Below are 26422 nucleotides of genomic sequence, written 5' to 3' on the forward strand. Positions count from 1 at the left end.
CACATAGGGTCCCAGACAAAAACGCAAACATGCTCACAGAGACATATATTCACACACACACAAGGATACTCTCTGTCAGACACACTCTCTGGCACATACACATGTAAACTGTGCACCAATGTGTATGTATTGCAACTTTTTTTTCACTTTTTTGATAGTGGGGCCTCATGTTTGAGTTTCGCCTAGGGCCTCATAAAGCCGCCTCTGATATTACATATTGTCACTGACACATTTCTGTTACAAGGAAAAAAATTGCATGATTGGTTTAAATAATTATAATTTTTCTGTCCATGCATACTATATTCCTGGAAGTCCAGAATATAGCAAGAATCCTTTGTCTATGGTTCTAAGGAGCCATTTAACATTTGATTGGTATAGTTATGTACAGCAATGTCCAAAATTTGCATAGCACTTCTTTTCAGCATAAGAAGGTAGTCATCCAATGATAAACTATATGGCAAAGTCTTTTCTTGCATCACCTTCATAGGTGCATCCAAAGTCTTTCACAAGCATCTGTCCTGTCTTTTTTTTCTGATTCCAGCATGCTTTGCCATCATCGTTGAGTCCATCATTGGGATTTGAAATAGTCAAATCACATTTTTCTCATGTATAATCGGTTTTGGGAATGATCTTCAATAGGTTACTTGTGAAATACCAGTGTAGGTCACATTAGCAATCATTTCACTATGAGCTGTGTCTCTCCTTTTGAGATGGTTCTTGGAGGTTGTCCTCACGATCATAGAACTTGTATTATGTGCAGTCCAATTCAGTCAGGTGCTTTTTGCTTGTTAACACAATCCCAATGTACTTTTAAAACGACAGCTAGGGTTGATGTTATAATAATGCTGCAGATTGTAAGGAGACACCATAACCAATTTTCTAGCATCCTTTGCTTCCATCTTTGCATTTCTTTCTTATTGTATGAGATAATTCAGGTACAGTCTGTTTTTACAGAGTCTGTCTGATAATGATGTTGATGATTCATTTTTCATATATTCCATGTTAACTGTTAATGTATCACATCTGTCTGTTCATCCTTCTCCTTCACATTTGCAGGTTCACATGTCAGATCATGATTCAGTCTGTTACGTGGCTGTGATTCTGGTGGCGTTTTGGTCATCTTCTTTTTGTTTTTTTGTTGCTTTCTTTAACAGCATCCATTGTGTCATTCAGTGGTTCTGTGAACATCCTGGAAGTATTTAGCAGGTTTTAAAATATCAAAACTTACTTTTCTCTGTTGGCTCTGATTATTCTCTGTAGTAAAAGTTCTTGGAGTCACCCTCTCCAGGATGTGTAATATTTCATATGGTGTTTCACCATTTGTATTGATCAGGTATGTTGTTAACACTTATCATGTACCATAGGAATAAGTGGATACTACTGTGTGGAGGCAAGCAACTAATAACTTGGTTAATAGTCATTTTACCTCAGCATTTTTTCGTTCCACAACCCCACTTCTTTAGGGGTGGTTGAGTGCACTGATTTCCCAAAGTAACCCAAATGTGGATGCCCAGTTTTGGGTTTCCTTTGCAGTAAATGCAGGACCACCATCCGTGTGGATAGTCCTGGGACCAATGCATACTAAGGAAGTGAGATCTAAAATTGTGGTATTAGAGATTGCGCTTCGCACAGGATATAACCAAGTAAACCTGGTACATGCATCGACACATACAAAAACATATTTATAACCATGAGATGTTGGCAAATGTCCAATATATATTAGTTCAAAAGGTATGTTAGGTATTGATATTTCAATAAACAATACAAATAGTAATGTCGCCTACTTACCAATAAGCAAATGCTTACAATTACTAATAACATGAACTACAGTATTTCCAATATTGGTCCACCAATATACCTTTTCAGAAGTTAGAAGTAAATTACCTCCATCTATATGAGCTTGTCCTAGCCATGAATAGGCTTTTAGGGCAAGGCTTTCATACCTTTACAGGAAGAACAACCAACGTATTACCTTCAATTGTTATTATATAATTAACCCCTCTAAACAATAGGCGTATTTATGTGGATAACCAGATGGATTAGATATGGTTATCCTTGCAAGCATAAACTCTGCATCAAGACTGAGAGATAGGGTATGTTTTTGTGATCTAGTGACCACTTTAACAGAATAGCGTTGGTAGACACATTGTATCAAAGTGCCTGTTAATGACCAACTAAGTAAGGAGAGGGACAAAGCTTTGTTATAAACATGTCCATACACGTATTACAATGTCAGACTTTCAATTTGTTTCCAAAGGCTGAGACTTGAGAGATCAGTGAGCAGTGGCCCAAGATAGTAAACAGTGTACCAAGATAGATAAATGAAATATTTTACAATTAATATACTTTCTGTAAATTATGTACTTCTCTGTATTAACTATGAAATATTAAAGTTAAAACAATTTCATCTAAAACCCATCTAAGACCCAATTAACACCACCGTCTGAACATCAATCTTACGGAAACCTCCAATGTCTTGACCTAATATCCAAACTCTCCTTTTACCTATCTCAAACCTCACCTGTCCTGGCTCTGCAACATCCTTCTACAATTCCACCCTCTGCTCTCAACTAGACATCATGGCACCACTTACATAAATGCAGCAAGCAACAACAACCTTGGCAGACCAAGCTGACTCGATACCTCTAAAAATGCTCCAGAACTGCTGAACGCTGTTGAAGAAAGTCTCAAGGTGCGTCTGACTTTCTCCACCATGAATTTATGCTCTTCTGCAAAAGTAAATTACTTGGAATATGTTATAAATCACCTAAAGTAAACATTAATGAGGAAGAACAGCTGTTAGAGCAAATTTGGAAAGCTGCAAATCGGGGTAACACGTTAATTATTGGATATTTTAATTAACCAGACATAAATTGGGATAGAGTGACTTGTATTTCAGCAAGGTTTTTGAATGTGTTAAATGAAACCTTTATGTCACAACTGGTACAAGCACCAACTTGTCTGGATCTTGTTACAACAAACAATGTTAATCTTTTGACCAACATTCAAGTAGGGGAGCGTTTGGTCACAATATGGTGATCACAATATGGTAATTTTTTAAATAAACTCAAAAAAGCAAAAGCATGTGGGGTGTACTAAAATTTATAATGTTAAAAAAGCCAATTTCAATAAGATTAGGGCAGCTCTACAACATATCGACTTGTATAAACTCCTTAGTGAAAAAAACACAGAGGATAAATGGAAACTATTCCAACAAATATTAGAAAGGTACATTTTTCAGTATGTACCATTGGGTAATAAATATAAAAGAAACACATTGAAACCATTGTTGCTTAGTAGAGAAGTAAAACAATAGATTAAAATTAAGAAAAGGGCATTTAAAGAATTTAAATCAGACAAATCAGAGGCATCCTATATAAGATATAAAGAAGCCAATAATGCTTGCAAAAAGGCAATTAAAGTGGCTAAACTAGAAAATGAGAAATTAAATACCAAAGAATGCAAAACCAACCCCAAAAATTCTTTCAAGTACATCAATACTAAAAAAAAAAAAATGAAAGTGTAGGTACATTGGAAACAGACCAGGAAAGGCAGACATTTTAAATAACTATTTTTCTTCAGTATATATTAATGAGGATCCTATGGCAAGAGATATGCTAAGGATTGCTGCAAAAAAGTTGCACATAACTTGTGATTGAATGAATCAAGACAAGGTGCTACAGCTTTTAAAGAAAATTAATGTAAATAAAGCTGCGGGCCTAACGGTATTCACCCATGAGTACTTAAGGAGCTAAGTAGGGAAATAAGTGAACCTCTGTATTTAATTTTTCAAGATTCGTTTGTATCAGGTATTGTACCGGAGGATTGGAGGAAGGTAGATGTCGTTCCTATATTTAAAAAGGGTTCAAAATCCTTGCCAGGAATTTATAGACCTGTGAGCTTAACTTCTGTGACTGGGAAAATATTTGAAGGGCTATTAAGGGATACTATTCAAGAATTAATTTGGAAGAGCTTTGTTATTAGCAATAATCAGCACGGTTTTATGAAACATAGGTCATTTCAAACTAAACTAATTGCATTCTACAAAGATGTAAATAGAAGTATAAATCAGGGTGTTGCAGTTGATTTGATCTGAGTTTTGCTGAATACTTCCTTAATGTCTTGGTATTGTATAGGGATTTCGGGGGTTTGAGGTGTAATAGTGGCTAATTCAATGGTGCCCACTTTTTTGGTGATATGTAATATGCACCTTTCCTCACAATCCTTACCCAATTCCAAAATTTCCCCATTAGCCCAGTCAATATGAGGGTCATGCTTGCTAAGCAAAGAAAAGCCTAATATGGTAGGACAAGAAGGAGATGCAATAACCTGGAATGTTATATCTTCCTTATATAAGGCACCAATGGATATATTAATGGGTAAGGTTTCGTGAGTAATCAATGGTTGTGAGAGTGGTCTCTGAAGGAATATGAAATATGAAATTGCTGAACTGAAAGGATATGAAACAGTTAAACTACTTTTTGCTTTGTATGCTTTAAATTTAATGTACGTCATAGAAATGCTGACTGGCAAAGACTTAAACAATAGGGTCTTCCTTATAGGATGTGTGACAGTGTTAGATATGCTGACTGTGACAGACCTATACAATTCTATAGGAAGTACGACATCTCAGGATGTCTTGCCCAGGATATTCTTTCCAGACGTATTCAAACTCTTATCTTTCCATTGTCAGAATAACATGTAATATTTAAGGAAGCAATCAATCTTATATTCTGTACTGTATGGCATATCTCATGACTCAAGTAACTTAATTTGTATAAATATTCGCAACACAGAAAAGCATATTGAGCGTCTTGTCAAAGCATTTGTCCGTGTCTTATTGCTGACAATGATTCTCCATCAACGTTGATTATGGTGACCGAGAGATCCAGAATCGAGGGGAATTGAGTCCATTACATCATTAACCATTTTAGTCTCCAATCTATAGCTTTAACAGCTAGAGGTGATAGTCTCTCCTTGATAGGTATAGCATTGCCTTTAACAAATTGAACATCAATGAAGTTTCCAGCAGCCCCTGAATCAGGGTTTTGCATGAAAAGTAATTTTTGTCAAAGGTGATCGAAATATCAAGGAGAAACCTATTTTTATTCTTTCCAGAGGACGTCTCCATTACACCTAAGACCTGTCCCCTTAAGGTGCTTAGGTGTTAGTTTTCCGGACGTATGAGACAATTGCTTCTCACATGTCCTTTTCTATGGCAGTATAGACATAGACCTTCTTTTCTCCTATATTGTCTTTCTGCTTCAGACAGTCTAGTGAACCCCAACTGCATGGGTTTGGGTTCGGACTGTACAGGACGTTCAGAGACAATTGTTCTGGAGAAACGGGGTGCTAAAGGCATAGTCATGCGTCTGGCCTTGTTTTTAGTAGCTTCTCTGGTTCTCTATCTATTATCAATTTGCATGACAAATGTGATAAACTTATTAAGCTTCTTGGGTAGGTCTTTGGCGGCAATCTCATCTGGCATAGTTTCAGATAGTCCCTTTTTAAATGCAGAGTTTAACACACTGTTAGTCCAGTCTACCTCGGAAGCCAAGGTACAAAATTCTATGGCATACTCCAAGATAGACCGGTTCCCTTGTCTGATGTGCATCAGGACAGTTGAGGCGTCATCCTCCCTGCCCAATGGTTCAAACGTAAGTTTAAATTCCGTAAGGAATTCCTGGTAATTGTGTACCACACTCCTATTACTCTCCCATAATGGATTTGCCCAAGCAAAGGCTTTACCTTTTAGTTGATTTATCAGGTAACCAATTGTAGCTCTGTCTGTGGGAAAAGTTCCCGGTGAGGCCTCAAAATTATACTCTATTTGGTTAAGGAATCCCAGTAATTCTTGAATATTACCCTCATAATGCAGGGGAGGAGATAGAGAGATAGTAGGTGCATTGTGTACTATAGGTGGAGGTACACTAGGCGGAGGTGAGACAGTAGGAGAAACCGCAGGTTGCAGATGCGCTGTTCAGGTGAGAAATGTACTGAAGGCCTGGGCAAATTGATCGTTGCTGTGTTCATTCTCCTCTAATTTCCTTTAGCAAGCAACTATGTGCTGACACAATTCTACAGGACCTATGGCCATGTTGTAATGTCAGGATTACTATATGATCCAGCACGTAGAATTGTGTTACACAGATGACTAATAGGTAACGTATTACTGGGCCTTAGAATGGCCGGACTAACGTACCAAAGAATAGTCAGGGTGCTAGCTGAGGTCAGGGGACACAGAAAGGGACACAACGATAAAGGAAATCCAGAGGTCAGGGATACCAGAAATACAGGGAAGTCAAAATCAAAGCCAAAGTAAAAAACAGAAGAAACTTGAATCAGGAACGCGCTCTCGGACAACCACTGGTGAAACCACGACAGGGCAATGAGGAAAGGTAATTTTAGGTTTAAATACCTGCTTCACCTTTCCGATTGGCTGAGATTGCTCCTTGACCCCACAACGTGCGTGCGAGGCGCGTGCGTGACGTCACGTGCACGCCAACGTCGTCAATCATGTGAGTGGACGTGGGGGTACAATTAGCCGCGCATCCGCAGCGACCGGCGTCCATTAACATGCCGCAAGTGTTAGTCATGCAGATGCATGGCCGCTGACCGCAAGGTGAGGAAGAATATGTTACACTCTTGACTAGTGTCTCTGACTGCCTCTCTGCTATTTCTAACTGGATGACTGCCCACTTCCTTAAACTCAACTTGACAAAAACTGAAATTCTGGTCTTTCCTCCCTCAAGTGTTGTTACTCCTGTGTCTGTCTTCCTCCAAGTCAATGGTGCTAACAACAGCTTCACCATGCAGGCTCGCTGGATAGGTGTTTTCTTTGACTCCGACCTCTCCTTCACACTTCATGTTCAGTCTATCGCCAAATCCTGCCGCTTCCCTCTCAAAAACATTGCTCGCATCCGACCCTACTTAATGCCAGATGCGACTATGGTGCTGGTCCATTCCTTTCTCGCCTTGACTACTGTAATCCACTTCTCAGTGGTCTTACGTGCTCCAAACTTGCGCTGTTACAGTCCACAGTGTCCATAATGCATGCAGCGGCGAGGCTGATCTTCCTGTCTGCCCACACCTCCCACGCCTCACCCTTCTGTCAGTCCCTACATTGACTTCCTGTAAGATATAGGGCTCAATTTAAAATTCTGGTTCTTGCTTTCAAATCTCTACATAATGCCTGTCCCACCTATCTATCCTCCCTAATACACAAGTATGTCCCGCCTAGGCCCTTACGCTCTGCTGAAGACTTATGTCTATCTTCTGTCCGTACTCCCACCTCTGATGCTCGCCTTCATGACTTCTCAAGGGCTGCACAGTTCCTGTGGAACTCCTCCATTAGATGCTCACCCTGTCTCCACTCCTTCAAAAAATCATTAAAAACCCACTTCTTCATAAAAGCATATCAATTAAACTGTTAAAAGCTCCCGACTGATTCCTCTCTTGCAACTGTCATTAGTCTTATACTATCCTTACCTTTTGTGTCACTTTACCCCACTCCCTCTAGAATGTAAGCTCATTGTGCAGGGCCCTCAACCCCTCTGTTCCTGTGCGTCTAACTTGTTTGGTTAGAACTACATGTTTGTTCGTCCACCCACTGTAAAGCGCTGCGGAATTTGTTGGCGCTATGTAAATAATGACATAATATAATAATAAAAGCTAACTATTACCGTGCATAGAAATGACAAGGACGTTCATAATGCGAGATAAAGAAGACAGCTTTTAAACTGAATATTCTGTTAACACAAAATGACTTTGCATTTATACTAAACCTGCCTGTTGTAAATGGATTCTGTATAAGTACTTGTACTTGAATATGTTTAACAAAGCTGTTTATATTGTGGTTAAAAAAAAAAAAAAATATATATATATATATATATATATATATATATATATATATTCCTTTTTACAGGCACCTGTATATTTACAGACACTTGCATATTTATTTAAAAATCCTTTATATGTCTTGGAGGCATATATTATCTGCAAATTAAGATTATATAAAAATTCATATTCACTTATATTTTGCATTATATTTTGCATTAAATAGATATTCAAAATGCTCTTACAAAATATTATTAAAATTAGCTTCTTTTATTTTGGAATTAGTGTAGGACGCACCAATATTGGGGTACAGTAGAGTAGTGGTCGTAACTCAATATGAGTTGAGATGGGCGATCTTAGGTAGCCTTATACAATTAAAAATGTTATTTTTATTTGTGCGCTGTTCCTTAATATGTATTTATATTCATAATTGTGGCAGCATATAGCTTTTATAGAAGCAATTCTTTTCATCATATCATATAAATTACTATATAAAATATAAAAAATATGATGAAAAAATGTAAAAAAACACACTTTTTCTAACTTTGACCCCCAAAATCTGTTATGCATCTACAACCGCCAAAAAACACCTGTGCTAAATAGTTTCTAGATTGTGTCCTGAGTTTAAAAAAACCCAATGTTAACATGTTCTTAGCTTTTCTTTTGGAAAGTTATAGGGCTATAAATACAAGTAGCACTTTGCTATTGCCCCACCAATTTTATTTTTTTAGTTAACGCAAGTTACATTGTAACACTGATATCTGTCAGGAATACCTGAATAACCCTTTACATGTATATATTTTTTAAAAGAAGACAATCTAAGGTATTAAAGTTTGGTTATTTTGACTCCTTTCATGCAACAATTTTACAACCAATCTATGCCAAATTTAAAATAAATTTAAAAATAAATTGGTGATTTTCTTGACACACATAGCAATTTAAGAATGCATGTACTGAGAACTTTAAGGGTTACTGCCAAAGAACATCCCAATATTTGTTCAGCAACATCTCCTGAGTACATTGATATCACCCATGTATAGGTATATCGGGTTCTCTGGGGGGTAAAATACCTTATTTGGAGGGTGCGCATTCCAGTTTTCCAACTTGGAATTTTCACAGCTGGTCATATATTTTTGAAAAGTAGACAACCCAGGGTATTCACTATAGGGTATGTCCAGTCTTTTTTTAGTAGCCACTTAGTCACAAACACTGGCCACAATTAGCATTTATATTTGTTTGTATGTTAAAAATGCAAAAAACAATTATGAACGCTTACTTTGGTCAGTGTTTGTGACTAAGTGGCTATTAAAAAAGACTGAACATACCCTATTTGCAATACCTTGGGTTATTGTCTTTTGCAAATGGTATTCCATCATGGGGTAATTATCATTCCTGGGCTACCATATGCTCTCAAAGGCAACATAACCAATCTGGCAAATTTCTATTTGAAAAAATGGCCTTATATTTGACCCTGTAACTTTCAAAAACACTATAAAACCTGTACATGAGGGGTACTGTTATACTTGAGAGACTTCGCTGAACACAAACATTAGAGTTTTAATACAGTAAAACATATTAGAACAAAGATATCATCAGTGAAAGCGCCGTTTGTGTGTGAAAAATGCAAAAAACTTCACTTTCACTGACAATATCATTGCTGTGATATGTTTTACTGTTTTGAAACACTAATATTTGTATTCAGCAAAGTCTACCGAGTAAAGCAGTACCCCCATGTACGGGGGTTGTCTTGGAAAGTTACAGGGTTAAATATAGTGCTAGCAAATTAAATTCTCTGGACTTTCGGCCTGGGTTGTCAGGCAGGTTCCCCAAATTGCAATCAATACAATTACTGTAAAAATATTACATAAATATGCATGTAGAATTTAAATATATATACATATTTATATAATTGAAGTCTACGTGAAGTATTTTTGAAATTATTTATGTAATTATGTATATGGACATATGTATATTTCTTATTATTTTTATTCATTTATATATACATATATATATAATTTCATTTTAAGTTTATATGTAAATTATATATATATATATTAATATCAAAATACAGTTAGAATAAAATTACATAAATATATATTTTTTTATATATTTACTATTATTTTTACTTTTTGAATTCATTATTATTTATATATATATATATATATATATATATATATATATATGTATATATATATATATAAAAATAATAATGAATTCAAAAAGTAAAAATAATAGTAAATATATAAAAAATATATATTTATGTAATTTTATTCTAACTGTATTTTGATATTAATATATATATATATATATATATATATATATTAAATATAATAACTACATACATATAATATATGTAGTTATTATATTTTATATATATATATATATATATGTGTAATTTTACTCTAAGTATATTTTTATATTAATATATGTATATATTAAAAAAAATACACTACATAACTAAAACGTAAGGGTGTACACATCATGGGAAATTCCCTGACTTAGGACAAGATGGCGTCTTAAAGTCTGAACATCTTATCTATTGTTTACTTTTTATTATCAAATCCTGTTCCTGTTGTGGATCATTTCTGTCTTGGCTTCTGATATCCAGTACTCTTTTTTTACTATTCTTGTTTAGTTTTTCTTGGTTTTTCTAGTTTTCTATTCTATGTCTGGTTTTCTTTATGCTAAGTTTTCTGAATTTATTCCTTTATTCCGTTCCTGGAATTCCCAATCTCCTGGATTCCTTTAAATGTTAGTTTTTTGTTGCCACACCTGGGGTTTTTGACTAAGTGTTTACTAAAATAGAGTAGACATACTCCATTTTGAATACCGTGAGTTGTCTACTTTAAAAAAAATATGGTGTGATGGGGGTAAATTACATTGGTTAGTTTCAAAAATGTCCCAAATAGGACATGGGTGCATGATGACCAGCTGTGAAAATTCCAAGTTGGAAAACTGAAATGCGCACCCTCCAAATAAGGTATTTTATCCCCCAGAGAACCCGACATACCTATACATGGGTGGTATCACTGTACTCAGGAGATGTTGCTCAACAAATATTGGGGTGTTCTTTTGGCAGTAACCCTTAAAGTTATCAGTACATACATTCTTAAATTGCTATGTGTGTCAAAAAAAACACCAATTATTTATTTTTATTTTTTTTAATTTGGCATAGATTGGTGATAAAGTGGTTGCACGAAAAGAGTCAGAATACCCCAGGTTTAATACCTTAGGTTGTCTTCTTTTAAAAAATATATACATGTGATTCCTGACAAACATCAGTGTTACAATATAACTTTGTTAATTTTGAAAAAATGGTTTGGAAATAGCAATCTTCTACTTAATAAGAACATGATAACATTGGGTATTTCTAAACTCAAAACAAAACAACAGATTTTGGGGGTCAAAGTTAGAATTCTTTATTTTTTCATCATATTTTATAATTTTGTTTATAGTAAATTATATGACATGATGAAAATAATGGTATCGTAAGAAAGACTATTTAATGGTGAGAAAAACGGTATATAATATGTGGGTAAAGTAAATGAGTAAAAGGAAAATTACAGCTAAACACAAACAAATTTGAAAAGCAGTCTGGTCACTAAGGGGTTAAATTGTAATATTTGCATATCCCCATAACACCTTATTGCATAAACATTGGTCCATCTAGAAAGTCCATCTAGAAAGCACACATTGATAATACCTTTTAAAAGATTTTCACTTTTCTTTCTTTTTTAAATCAATATAGGCAATGTGAGCTTAGCGGGGAACCTAACAACATGTGAAAATTTGTGATATAGTTACATAATGCTATATATCTCCTGGTGTGACCATCAGCCAATTAAACACTGTATTATCAGACATATAGGAAAGTTACAAGACAATATAAATAAAAACTCACTCATCATCAATATTCCACACACACAAATTCAGATAATATAACTGGTGTGCAATTCATGCATAAAAAGGAAAGGTGAAGAAGTAACATAAGAATATAAAAATTTTTTTAGCTAATTTTGTAGCAAAGAAATTTCAATCTCCATTTAGAATTAAACTGTTGCTCATTATTTTCATTTATTGATAAGGAGTTATAGCACTAAATTTATAATAAATGTGAGCTACTTGATGGAAGATTTCTAATGTATTATCTACAGTAAAAATCTGAATATAACCACATATTAGGAAGAAAGAAAATAAAAGAATTAAGAAAAAAATTATATAATTTATATTATTTTACTTAAACTGTTTATTTTTACATTATTTTCAACTTCCAGCATGTTTTTTCTTGAAATTAATTAAATAAATATTTGATTCATTTCATTTCTTTTACTTGTGTTTTTTATTAGAATTAGAATCATAAGAAATCATAAGAATGTAGTATAATGTAGTATAAGAAACACTCAATCCTGTATGTTTGTTAATTTGTTTGCAATTTTGGTTTACTTGTTAATTTAGATGAGGTTTTTATTTATGAAATATTTTTTCAAATGCTAAATGAGGAGTGAAAAATAACATATTTATTTTGATTTAGAATAATGGGTGTGACATGTTATATGATCACTCTGCCAGAGCTTACCCAGTCATGGTCTGTCTCTTTGAAAGCGAAGTTCAATTTCAAAACATTAAAAAATGTCAGTTTTAGCACAAAATGTATTCCTCATTGCCATTAATAAAAATACTTACCCACTTGGGGCATGTGACAAAAGCAACTTCACCACTGTTTTTTGGAGGGGCCTGCTTGCCTGCCTCCTACCCTAGGACTATGGGCCCTGTGATAACCCATGTTCAAAAGTACTGTTTCTGCCCCTTGGACTTTTAACTGGAACAGATTCAAACATTTGGCGGCGGCCATCTTAAATTGTCCAGCAGTGTTTTGCCGTCGAGTGTATGGAACTGTTTTGGGCATGGGACCATGTGCACGGTGGGGCAAAAATAGGACTTCCAGGAAATTCCTGAACCCCTGAACCAATCTGGGTGATTTTTGGATATGTTGTTCACCCAGATCGAGGCTATCAGGGGATGTGAGGGATATGTTGTATTTTGGGGTACTTTTTGGGGTTTGTAAAAATGTATGTTATTTTCTGCTAAAGTTAATTGAGTTAGTCCATTGTCTTTGTAAATTGTATCACAGGCAGAAGGGAGGGTTTGTGTACATTAACTGGGAGTGTTCAAATGTAAAACTCTGTTTTTATTGGATTGTGCATTTCATGTCCTGTGCCCCACAAGGTCCATGTGGACAGTAACCTTGTGGGGAAATACTGTATAAAAGAAGCACCTGTCCCATTAAACCTTCAGTTCTACTTGACCCTCAACTCACAGCCTCATCTCGTGTTTGGGGGGGGCAGCTATAATCACTACAGGAATTGCAGGAATTCCTTGAATAATCACTAAGCTCTTGTAAGAGCTTGTTCCGTTTCCTGCTTCACTCTCTAGGGAAAGAGAGGTTCACCCACTAGAACCTGGAGCCTTGTCATAGGTCCAGGGTGGGTAGAAGACGACGAGACCCCAACCAAGCTACGGCGGTTCGTGGGTTTGCAGTTCTTATGGTGTCTGGTGCAGTGCTGATGGTCCTTGGTAAGCAATAGGAGCATCGATTGAAAGAGGGTCAGTCACAGGGTCTTTAAAACAGGCTACCCCAAACTCCGGCCCTCCATGATTCTATGAATGAAATAGATAGGCTGAGAATCATGGGATTTGTAGTTCAGCAAAATCTGGAGTGCCAGAGTTTGGGGGAGCCTGCAAAGCTACAGCCATCAAAGGACTGTTTGCCAAAACATTACATGTATTAACCTGGTGCAAAACAAATTTTGATAGAGTGTTTGGTGAAATTGTACCAATTTTCATAAAAAATGTTTGGCGTTCCAGCTCAGCCCACAGTGAGTGGGGATGCAGGATGCTGTGTGCATCCTTGTGACAGGAGGTTAATGGAAATCAATATCTGCATATGGAAGGTGCAGTGGAAGGAAGTTATCCTTGCCTGAAGATGTCCTTTGCAGTGGCTGCCATCTTCTTCCTAGGGACCCATCTTCTCCAGCTCCTGGGGCTTCATCTACCAGGAGCATCATCATCATCATTGTACTGTCATTTATGAGCCTCTATAGATCACGTCTCCTGATGACCGAGACAATGCCTATTTCCAACAGTTATTGTTTGCCACTGCTGCTGGGATTTACCAAAAGACAACGAAGTCCCGTCTCTTGCCATTTTGCCCTGTGTCTAGGTCTGTCTGATGACTATTGAGTGAGTTAGGATCGGTTTATTATGATTTTGAAGAAAACCTCTATTTACACCTACTTATCACTACAAAAATATGTAGTTTGGGGGGGGGGGGGCCTGACCGCTGCAGGTAGAGGACGCAGACCTGGTTAGCTCCTGCCCTGCAGCAACAATTAAGCTGTTTTAAGCCACCTATATGGGACCTAATCGGGCCAAAAAGGCTACCAACCGGCAGGTGACATCCAGGGGCACACAACCATGCCACCCAAACGACAAAACTGGTATACACCGCCTGCCCTACCTATGAGGCCTAAACGCATGGTCAGCGCGAGGGAGGCGGCCGCTCCCCCGCTGACACCCACGGCTGACAAGCGGAGACCAGACCCTCGTTCCCCCCCTCTGGACCGGTGGGTGTTATCCCGGTCTACCCTCGAGAGACCCTGGCACGACCCGGCGAGAAAGCTGAGGAGACACAGGGGCCTGCAACTAGCGATGGCTCTACACCTAAAATGGCGGAGACCACATGCTCCCCCTGTACTCACAGCGAGCAGCAAGACATAGGGCACCGGCTGGACAGGGCCTTCCAGGTTTTCTGGGACAAGCTGGAAGCCCTTATGTTCCCGGAGAGCACCAAGGCAGTGCCTGCCATCAAGCCACATACACACCCAAACAAGACCGCACAGGTGCAGGCACAGACACCTCAAGTAGAAGGTTGGAAGCAGCGAGACACTCGCCAGCAACAGGAGACCGAGGACCGGTCAGATGGCAATAGGAGAAGGCAAGTAATCGTGCAGAAGCACACTAACCTGACCTCCCACCAGCCTCACAGAGAGGGCTTGTCCCCAACGAATATGGCGGCAGTGCTAGAGGAGAGGGAGACCTCACAGCATGTACCCCCATCAGCGACCATTAACCTTAACGCCAAGTACAGCTCACTTACAGCGGAGACTTTACACGCACGTCCTGCAGTGAAGCCACAATGGCAACAAGTACAAGCCGGAGAGATCACCTCAACGGCAGTACCAGGGAGTACCCCTCCAGCGACAGTCCCTACCTGCAGACCCACAATAAACCGTGACAGCTTGCAATGGAAAGACCCACAGCAGGGAGACCGCCGCAGCCTGAAGGAAGGCATAGGATGAAGGGACATTGCACCAACCGTGACACGCAACTGGGACTATTCAGCTTAAAGGGCGACATGCCACCCAAGATCCCAGACCACAGTGACAATACTACACCTCTTAATATGTCTATCTGTTGTTTAGTCTAGTCTGTACCAGTTACTTCACCTAGCACGTAGAAAGCAAGCCAGTCCCTACTTCATGTATACATCTTCTAGCAACTGTCTCACTGTGACAACCAGCGATGTGTTTTGAGCGTTCATATTTTTGTTCTCCTGTTATAATGCTATAACCCTATAATTTTAATTCTATAAGCCTGTTATTTAACTTCACTGAGCAAAATTATCATTATTAAGCAATGCAAACATATTACACATATTATGCATATATTGGATTTATACTCTAAGGCTAGCATGACAACCATTTAGTCCAAGCTTCGCTAGACTAGAGCTTTGTCTGACCAACTCGCTATAAGCTTAGGTTATACTTACTTGTACAGCTTTGCTTGTATAATTAATTCACTTACCTAAATCGTGAACCTACACTGCTGAAATATTGCTATATAAAAAAAAAAAGAGTGCCTGAATAGCAAATGCCATGACTTGTATTATCCATGTTTCCTAATTGTCCCTGATGTCGCTGTTGTGGTGCACCACGGCTACTTGTTAACTTTGTGCACAAATAAAATAAAGAATTAAAAAAATGTTTGGCGTTCCTTGCAGTCAGCGATTTTCCCCCACCACCACTGGTAAAACTAGTTCAGTCCTGCAATGAAAAAAAAAACCAAAAAACTTTTTTGACCAACAGTGTGTCAGGAACTACAGACCAATCTGCAATTAGCCTTTTCTAGGTAAAGTAGTTGAGAAAGTTATTGCAACCCAATTAGATGCATTGCTATTAACTGCTATTTATCACTAGTTCCAATCAGATTTCCACAGTACTGAGACTACTCCTCTCACACATTCAGTCAGTAATGGACAAGGGCAAAGCTTACTTCTCAATACTAATCTTCTTGACCTCACAGCGGTATTTGACTATGTGGATCATGGCATTGTAATTGACCATCTGCAAGCTCCATGTTATCATACATGTTGTTGTGAGCTGTGTCAATGCGTCTATTGGGAGATATTATTAAAAAACATGATCTGTGTGCACATTTACATCTGTGACAAACTCCCCATTTCAAGTGAGTTTGCCACAAGTTCCAAGAGGAGCCTGCTTGCCAGCCTCCTGCCCACATACTATGGACTTTGTAAATTGTGATATAAAAGTCTCCGTTCGTGTATTTGGACTATATGGTTCAGGAACCGAACAGCCGCACGAACCGGAGACCACCCTGGAGCTTGTTAAGCCTAATTGACCACGAGGTGGCGGCCATCTTGTTCGCATGAATGCAGGCAGCAGTGTTTGGTTGTCGATTTCATGAAATTATTTTCGGATACTGAAACTCCCGAACACCGCTGGACTTCCATGATTGCCTGCGTTCAGTTCGACAACACTTAGAAACACACTGTTCGGTAGAAACGTTCACACAAACAAGGGGAACAAGCTCCAGAGTAAGACTATTGACTATGTTTGGTAGTTTGTTCATTTTTAAACTACCAAACTAGACCGACCGCGATATTCTCTGGAACTGTTTTGGGCATGGGACCATGCATGCGGTCGGTCAAACAATGGACTTCAAGGAAATTCCTGAACCTCTGAACCAATCTGGGTGATTTTTGGATATGTTGGTCACCCAGATCAGGGATATCATGGGATGAAACTTTGTAGTGTTTTTATGTATTTGTAGGGTACTTTTGGGGTGTTTGGAAAAAGTATGATTTTTCTGTGCTTGGAGATGATTGGATTAAATTAGTGCAGTTCCTGATCCGATTATCTCCCAGGCACAGAGGAGCGATTATCTGATTATGTATAGGAGTGTCCTGGATCTGAGAGCCAATGTAATTGTGTAGTTGTTTCTACTGTGGTTTACTCTCAGGTAAATGCATATAAGGCCAGTTGTGGCTGCCATTAAAAGCATTCCAGCTTGTACTCCCAGAACTATGTGTTGTCTACTGGGAGGGGAAAGGGCTATTCTTTAATCACTGTTCCAGTATGGAGGATTCAACGGGGAAAGTTCTTGTAAGGACTGGAGCTCCCAAGACTGTGTGTCATCCAGTGCCTTGGGGTGTCTAGAGCGAGTTCCCCATATGGCTCCAGGAGAGAACTGTTCCAGGGCCCCAGTCAAGCCACAGCGACTGTGGTCAGAAGTGCTGTGGTTTGTCCTCTGTTCCAGCTAGGATGTGGTTATTGGCAGGAGGTACCCAGCCAGGGTACAGGGAGCTCCGTTACAACATCTCTTTCTAGCTAAGCTCATATATCCCGAAATAAACAATTAATAAAAGTCTTGGGTTGTATGAATGGTATCTGATTGAAGTCAAGCCTTTATAAAACAAAGGTACTTATGGAGAGGCAACCCAATGACAATATAGTTGCAACAAGTGCAGGCTGGCCAAGAAAACTGATGGTTACAATATTTCAGGAAAAGTGAGAAATCTAAATTAACTCTCCCTCAAACATTAGGTACTAGCTACAGTTCATCTATTATCATTCAATGTGAAGACAATAGCCAGAGTCAAGCAATTGATTCACACAGAGGTTCTTCCTACTCTAATAAATCATTTTAATACATATGTGTCATGTCTACTGTAATGCTCTTCACTATGGCCTTCCAGAAGAAAAAAAATAGTCAGGAACCAGCTAACATAAGGAACTCTTTGGACCCTATTTGTCTTCCTTGATCAAGAAGTGCACTAAATCTTTGAATGAAAAAGGAAACTTTAAAAGTAATTTTCAATCAATTTTGAGTTGAAAGATTCTATTACAAGTCGACAAGTTAAGCTTTATAAACATATGCTTCCTAAAATTGTTATTGTTAAACTGTGTGAAATAAATGTAATAGAAAACATCTGTTGGGTGTTGCATCTAGATTAATATCCAACAAGTCCTATGGGGCAGACAATACCTTATTTACTTCTAAACATCTATGTAAATGGAGCAAGACATTGTTTTTTCAATAAAGTAAGACAATTTAAATTGATATATTATAGATAGACTTAGTTGATTAAAACACTTTTTGGATAAGATTTTCAAAGGATTTAATATTTAGGACAAACTTTAAAAATATTTTTAATCAAAATATTGAAATAGAAAAAAAAACTAAAATATATCAATATATGAAAAAATTAATTTTTTTAAAAATGTTTTAAATATGACATAATTTTAAGTTTATAAAAAAAATTAAATAATGTGAGAAACATATCCAAAAAAAATATTAAATCAAGGCCATAATTAGTAGTCCTCCACATATGAAAGATATATGGTTAAAACATGACCTGTCTGACTGAACTCAGCTAAACATCAGTAGACAATATGCAAGATCGCTGTACAAGTTTATTTATATCTTTATATCAGATATAGAGAGCACCAACACTCTAAGGATAAAAAACATATTCCTTTATTTGAAAAAAAGATTAAAAACATTTCCACAGAATGGACCATATGAAAAAAGTTTCAAAAACACGTCATCCTGGACATATTCCAATGCGTAAACGTTTTATTCATAAGTTCACATTTATGGTTATAGACTAAAGGAAATATAAATAAATACAATTTATGTATTGTTTATGTTCTGAGCCATGTAGTTTTAAATAAATACAAAAGGAAAGAAAAAAGTAATGGACATATTGTTACCGATAACTTGGAATTGCAAAAAAATATTACCATAGATTAAGGTGGTACAATATTGCTTTGTTATCTCAAAAAAACTGTGTTTTGTAGAAATTGCCATTTGTACATATTAGTTTGACTTTCTGTTTGAATAAAAAAAATAACAATTGCTATACAAATATGTAGTTAGAACACCTTTGGAAATTAGAAATAATTAACTATGCACTTAGAGCCACCCGATGGGTATTGCTGAAAAGTGGCACGATCAGACACTGTGACGTTTTAATAGTGCAACCGGTTCCCCTGTTATATCGGTGATACCTGGAGGAAGTGAAAGCAAGTTACTTCCTCCCACATACAGAGTAAATTGTGCAGGAAGCAGGGGATGTGGCACGGGGGGGGGGGGGGGGGGGGGGGAGCCATCAGCCTTAGCCAGCATCAAGAGTTTCCCAAGGAAGCCACTCTCCTGCACACAAAAGATGGGTGGCTGCAAATATAAAAATGATGACATATATGTGTGTATCTATCTGTGTATGTGTCAGTATGTATGTGTCAGTTTGTGTGTGTATCTGTGTAACAATTAGTACAGGAGGGCACTCAAAACTAATTGTAATTAGAAGAGGTGCCCATTGTAAATACCTCTTCTCACTCAAGGCTATATTTACACACTAAAAATAATATCATATATGAGCACACAATAACAATAATCCATACATTTACTCAAAATCTGAATGTATTCACAGAGGGTATATGACGTTAGCAAAATTCAACAAACAGGTAATCACTGTACCTAGCAATATTCCAAGTTTAAACATAATATGACAACAATCCTAACAAAAAAAACACAAGTAAATAGGATTACATACCAAATAATGGACATTCTGTGGTACAATTGTATAACAAAAGATTCTGATACCAAAATAACAATGCCTTCCAATTTTTCATCCAATATGCCTTTCTCAAGACAGAGAGAGATCTGTATCTGTGTGTCAGTGTGTATATGCAACTATGTGTGTGTGTCAGTATTTGTATCTTTGTTCCAGGATGTGTGTATGTGGCAGTGTGTATATATGTCTTAGGGTGTGTGTATGTGTCAGTGTGTGTATCTGTGTATAGTGTGTGTATCTGTGTGTCGAGGAGTGTATGTGTCAGTGTGTGTATCTGAGTGTGCGTGTATGTGTCCATATGTGTATCTGTGTGTCAAGGTATGTGTATATGTCAGTGTGTATATCTGTGTCAGGGTATGTGTAGGTATCAGTGTGTGTATCTGAGTTTGTGTGCATGTGTCAGGGTGTGTATTTGTGTGTCAGTGTCTTTGCATGTGTTAGTGTCTGTATCCCTATTATATTGCATACCGACACACCCTTGCATTCAAAATAAAAAATTAGATACAAACATCCTTTCATTCAAACACCAGCACTACACACAAAAGCACCCATGTGTAAAAGCCAACACATTATACAAACACACTTTGGGATTCAAACATAAACACTACACACAAGCACCACTGCATTCCAATGGCAACAGCACATACAAATATACCCCCAAAACACACACAGACACACACAGACACACACACTATACATAAACATGCTTATATTCAAACACACAAACACTGCTCACGAATGCAAACCTGCAAGGATGGGCAAATGGTAAATCCCCAGCTGGCATAGCATCATGGGAGTTCAACAGAAGGGAATTTACCTTCTGGCTGCTATTGCGGCCCCAAAAAATGTCTCTACATTAGTTCTGCCACTGATTGGTTTCGCTTTACAAACTAAGGAAAGTTTATTTTACCTTGCTGAAACAGCACATAAGTATACATTTATTTTCTTATTTAGCTACCAAAATGATAGACATTTTCATAGTAAAGAAAAGTGCTGATAAACATATTGCTGATAATAGGTAAAACCATGTAGATGTTTCACAAACATGGCAAGTATAATTTAGGAAGAAAATGCCTGGGGTCTATAAACAGCAGTTCATTATCCACAATATATAGTGAGTAAAAGTATTACTGCTCTGTGAGTTTTGATAAAAGCATGGATAACAAACAAGTATCCCTCCAGCTGTTACTCAGCTACAACTGCTTTCATAATAACGAAGTGCTGTCAGATTGGAAGTTTATTCTTGAAAACAACTCCATAGTACAACAACTTGTTTTAAACAACTTTAATATATATTAAAAAAAAAAAAAAAACATTTTAATGCTCTATGTGAGATATTAAATGTGAAAATAGTCATACCATTGTATTTATATTTTTTCCCTCAAAAAGGAATTCAATAAGATTTGGTATGCTTTCAAACGTCATGGAATTAGTGAATATAAAGGATTGATGGCACATCAAGGGCCTGCCAGGTGACAAAAAAGAGCAGAGGCAAGCCTGCATCTGCTATATTAAAACCTTGCAACTTCACTGTGTTGTATTAACTCCAAATATGGCAAATGTATTAGATACTGCCAAAAATTAAGAAACTACACTTAGCAGCCATACCATTAAAATCACTGATAGGTGAAGTGAATAACATTGATTATATCTTTACTATGGCACCTGAAGGGTATTATATATTAGGCAGCAAATAAACAGTAAATTCTTGAATTTTATGTGTTAGAATCAGGAAAAATGGGCAAGTGAAAATATCTGAGTGTGACTTTGACAAAGGCCAACTAGTGATGGCTAGATAACTGGGTGTCTCCAGAGCATCTCCAAAATGGAAAGTCTTATAGGATGTTCCTGATATGCAGCAGTTAGTACTTACCAAAAATGGTGAAAGGAAGGACAATCGGTGAACTGTCATCAGGGTCATTGGCGCCCAAGGCTAATTAATGCAAAGGCTAATCTGTCTGTTCTGATCACACAGGAGAGCTACTGTAGCTCAAATTGATGAAAACCCTAATGCTGGACATGATAGAAAGGTATCAGAAAACACAGTGCATCACAGTTTGATGCATATGGAGTCTTATAGCCACAGACCAGTCAGAGTGCCCATGATGACTCCTATCCACCGCCGAAAGTGCATTTAGTGGGGATATGAGCATCAGTACTGGAGCATGGAGCAATGGAAGAAGGTTGCCCGGTCTGATGAATAATGTGTTTTGTTAGATTAGGTGTATGGCCATGTGCATATTTTGTTTACCTGGGAAAGAGATGGCAGCAGGATGTATTATGGAAAGAAGGCAGGCTAGCAGAGGCAGTGCTATTCTCTGGGCAATTTCTGCTGGGAAACCTTGGGTCTTGGCATTCATGTGGATGCTGCTTTGACACATACTAGACACATACTAGAGATTGCTACCTAAAGATTACTTCTAAATACATACACCCCTTCATTGCAATAGTGCTCCCTGATTGCAGCTGCCTCCTTTGTAACCGCGGCTGGTTTCCTTATTTACCACTATAATGTCTTAAAGCATAAAACTTAGCAGGGCTAACCATACAGATATCTTAGCCATAATTTTATATAGTTATTAAGAGATCCTCTATTAACATATATAAATAATTGAGAATACAATATAAAATAAGGATTGTCTTGGAAGCAATAAAGTTTTGTCTATTAGATATTTATTATATAAAAATATACATATAGACATATAAAATCCATTACAATAATTTATAGTAGAGTTTATAAGATGAAACTAAATGCTTGCAAATATCATTAATAGATTAACATACCCTCCTGAACATGTCATCATGTCAGCCTGTCTGTCATTTTAAGATGGAGCAGCGTATGTCTCCAAGTCTCTACTCAGTCCCTTAACATTTAAAAGTACACCTATTTATACCTAAGATGTCTTCATTTTACGGTCAACGTAGTTCATATATGAAAAAGTTATTTTTACTTTTTTTTATTTTAGGACCTCCCTTAACTTGGCAAAAATACAAGGCCATAACTAAAGGGTGCACACATCATGGAAAGTTTCCTGACTTAGGTAAAGATGGCATCTTAAAGTCTGAACATCTTTATCTACTAAGGGTTACCACAGTATATTATGTACTGAAGAGTCGTAGCAATAATGCATAAACAAGCCTTGAAGCTTAGTAAAAACAAAGAGAACGTTACCTGCGCTCTGGCCTAAATCCCATGTACATTTAAACAAAATGGAGGCTCTTTAGTTTTATTCCAATGGCCATTTGAATATATAAGCTCACCTGCCACGTCAAGGCAAGCCTCAATAGGTGAGTTCTTACACTAGCCATTAGATATGCTGAAATCAGCCAAGAATCTCCAATGAGACAGGAAGGGGTATTATATAAACCCTTTAACATTTAACCCTTTATAGGGCTTCTACACATACAATAAACTTTGCTGGTATCAGACAAAGTGTAAACATCTCTAATGAGATGTTGAAGCTTGTTTATGTATTATTGTTATTGTAATTCGTCTGGGACAAAATGGCGTAAACATATTATGCACTGAAGGTAAGTAAGAAGTGATTGCTTAAAGAAGCATGTATGAAAAACAATATGTTCCATTTATAACACCTTGTCAGTTTGCAATATCTCTTAAAGACAAAGTACACAGTTTGAGGAATACAATATTTGCATTTGCCCATAACACCCTCTACATTAAACTGTGGGATTGTAGAGCATTTCTTCCTTAAATTAGTAAACCAAAGTTCTCCAACAGTCTTTAGGTTTTTATGCTCCTAGCATCTTTGATCATTGTTGTAGCGCTAAAATATCCGTAGTGTGATCTTTGCATGTAAAGGTGGTTGATTAAAATGAGAGCCTTTTTCTGGGGAAGAATTGAAAAGAACATCAGGTTCCAGAGTAAGATATTTTTGGATGAGTCCTGATATGAATTGTAATCTAAAGTTAAAAGTAGTAATTGTATTTGTAATCCAAAGTCTTTAAAGGCCTGTAGAAGTTTACATTCCTTAGATACATTGCTGGAGGTCGTGTTTGTAGAATACCCGGGTATTAGTTGTAGAGTATTAGTTGTAGAGTCCAGCTATCCAAGTATTTAGCTAGAATTGGTTGCAGATATTGAATCAGCATAATCTGTTATCATTGTGGTGATGGTGTTTGTCTTTTGTCTGTGCTTGTTTGTTTTTTGTTTTGTTTTTTCCATGAAACATTTTTCCACCGTTTATGATGTGTATAGATTGGATACTCTCCGATATTCTTTTACGGAATAAATTAATTGATAGCATCTCCAAGACATTGTCTTAGGTGACATGGATCCCATTATAGTAAATGTCATGTTGATACAGCAATCAAAGTGGTAACTCAAGAACGCCTCTTTTTGCTTTATTGGAATCTTTGTAACATCTCACTGATAGACATATAACTACATCAGGTTGCTGTTGTGCTAAAATGTTAACAGGTAAAATCTGTGTAAAAATCTTTACATTTGTTATACTTTGTATAATAATGATAGATGAAATAGTAACATAGTTCATCTTTCTAGTGTTTTGTTTTAAAGATAAACACCCTTGTATATGATTTAGATATATAAGGATAATTTGAAGCAGCAACGTATTTACTGCCTTTGTTCACAATGATATGTACAATTACATTCTCTTAAAATGTAAAAAATACTCCTTTATTCAAAATAGCTCAATCTATTTAGAAAGTTGATAATTGAAAATATGACATTATTCATCTTTCTTTGTCCAGTTAGGGTGAAGACAACTTATTCCCTAAGTTACAATAAGTAAATATATTAACTACAGTTATTAGTGGCTTAAAATACCAGAAACACCCAAAAAGTGTCTTAATTTTTTTTTTTTTTTTTTTTACCAAGATCTGACAGCCAGTGTGGAAAGTTACGTTTGTGAGATTGGATGCTTAACAATGTGAATCTTAATTGTTTAAGTATATTTTCCAGTGGCTGTTGGGTGTAGCTTAAAATGAATTGTATATTTATAATTTTTTTTAAAGTGAGTTAAGAAAGCACTCAGATACTATATTGAAGGTATTTATATTTTAACTCTACCTTTGTATAAATGGTTTTAACACATGTAATAATATATATCAGAATCTGTAACTATAACTAGTTGAAGTGGGGGTATGTTACAATCAGAATATGAATTAATAATCATATGTATGTATTGATTAAACAATCAATAGATGTGGCAGGATCATTACCACAAGGTATACCGTATATACTCGAGTATAAGCCGACCCGAATATAAGCCGAGGCCCCTAATTTTACCCCAAAAAACTGGGAAAACGTATTGACTCGAGTATAAGACTAGGGTGGGAAATGCAGCAGCTACTGGTAAATTTCTAAATAAAATTAGATCCTAAAAAAAAATTTTTATTGAATATTTATTTACAGTGTGTGTATAATGAATGCAGTGTGAGTGTATGAATGCAGTGTGTGTATGAGTGCAGCGTGTGTATGAATGCAGCGTGTGTGTATGAGTGCAGCATGTATGAGTGCAGTGTGTGTGTATGAGTGCAGTGTGTGTGTGTGTGTGTGAGTGCAGTGTGTGTATGAGTGCAGTGTGTGTGTGTGTGTATGAGTGCAGTGTGTGTGTATGAGTGCAGTGTGTGTGTATGAGTGAGTGCAGTGTGTGTGTATGAGTGAGTGCAGTGTGTGTGTGTGTGTGTGTGTGTGTGTGTGTGTGTGTGTGTGAGTGCAGTGTGTGTGTGTGTGTGTGTGAGTGCAGTGTGTGTGTGTATGAGTGCAGTGTGTGTGTGTGTATGAGTGCAGTATGTGTGTGTGTGTGTTGCAGAGCCCTGGTGGGGGGTGGGCAATTGTTTTTCATTTATTTTTTATTATTTTAATTTTTTTATTATTATTATTTATTATTATTATTTTATTTTATTTAATTATTATTATTATTTTATTATTATTTATTATGTAATTTAATTATTATTATTTTTTATTATTACTATATATTTTTTTTCGTCCCCCCTCCCTGCTTGATACATGGCAGGGAAGGGGGCTCTCCTTCCCTGGTGGTCCAGCATTGGCAGTTCAGTGGGGGGAGAGGGGGGCTGTCAGAGCTGTAACTTACCGGTCCTGCAGCTCCTGTCAGCTCTCTCCTCCTCCGCGCCGTCCATTCAGCTCTTCTGTCAGCTCACACTGTAAGTCTGCAGGACAGGTAAGTTACAGCTCTGACAGCCCCCACAGCCCCCAGTCTGTATTATGGCAATGCAAATTGCCATAATACAGACTATTGACTCGAGTATAAGCACAAAAAATGTGCTGAAAAACTCGGCGTATACTCGAGTATATACGGTATGTACCTTTAATAATCACAAACCAAATAAAATTTTCTTGGTATTTGAAAAACAGATAAATAAAATATTTGATCATGTGTATTTTAATATATACATATAGTGATCTGAATGTTCAATTTACATCTTTGACATCTTATCACCTGTTTACAACAGGTGACCAAAGTTATCAATTTCCAAATTCATCATGCATATCACCTGGAAGGGTTAATCCATAGTACTCTTTTACTTTCCATTGACTGACCTTAGCTCTGGCAGGCTGAACATGTTTATCATTATAAAAAAAGTTTTGTGATAACTAAAGTAAAGTTTCTGCCTGTCTTTCAGTTTAATTTTAACTGTTGAAGT

Source organism: Pelobates fuscus, chromosome 4 (genome assembly GCF_036172605.1).
Source record: "Pelobates fuscus isolate aPelFus1 chromosome 4, aPelFus1.pri, whole genome shotgun sequence".
Taxonomy (NCBI): domain Eukaryota; kingdom Metazoa; phylum Chordata; class Amphibia; order Anura; family Pelobatidae; genus Pelobates; species Pelobates fuscus.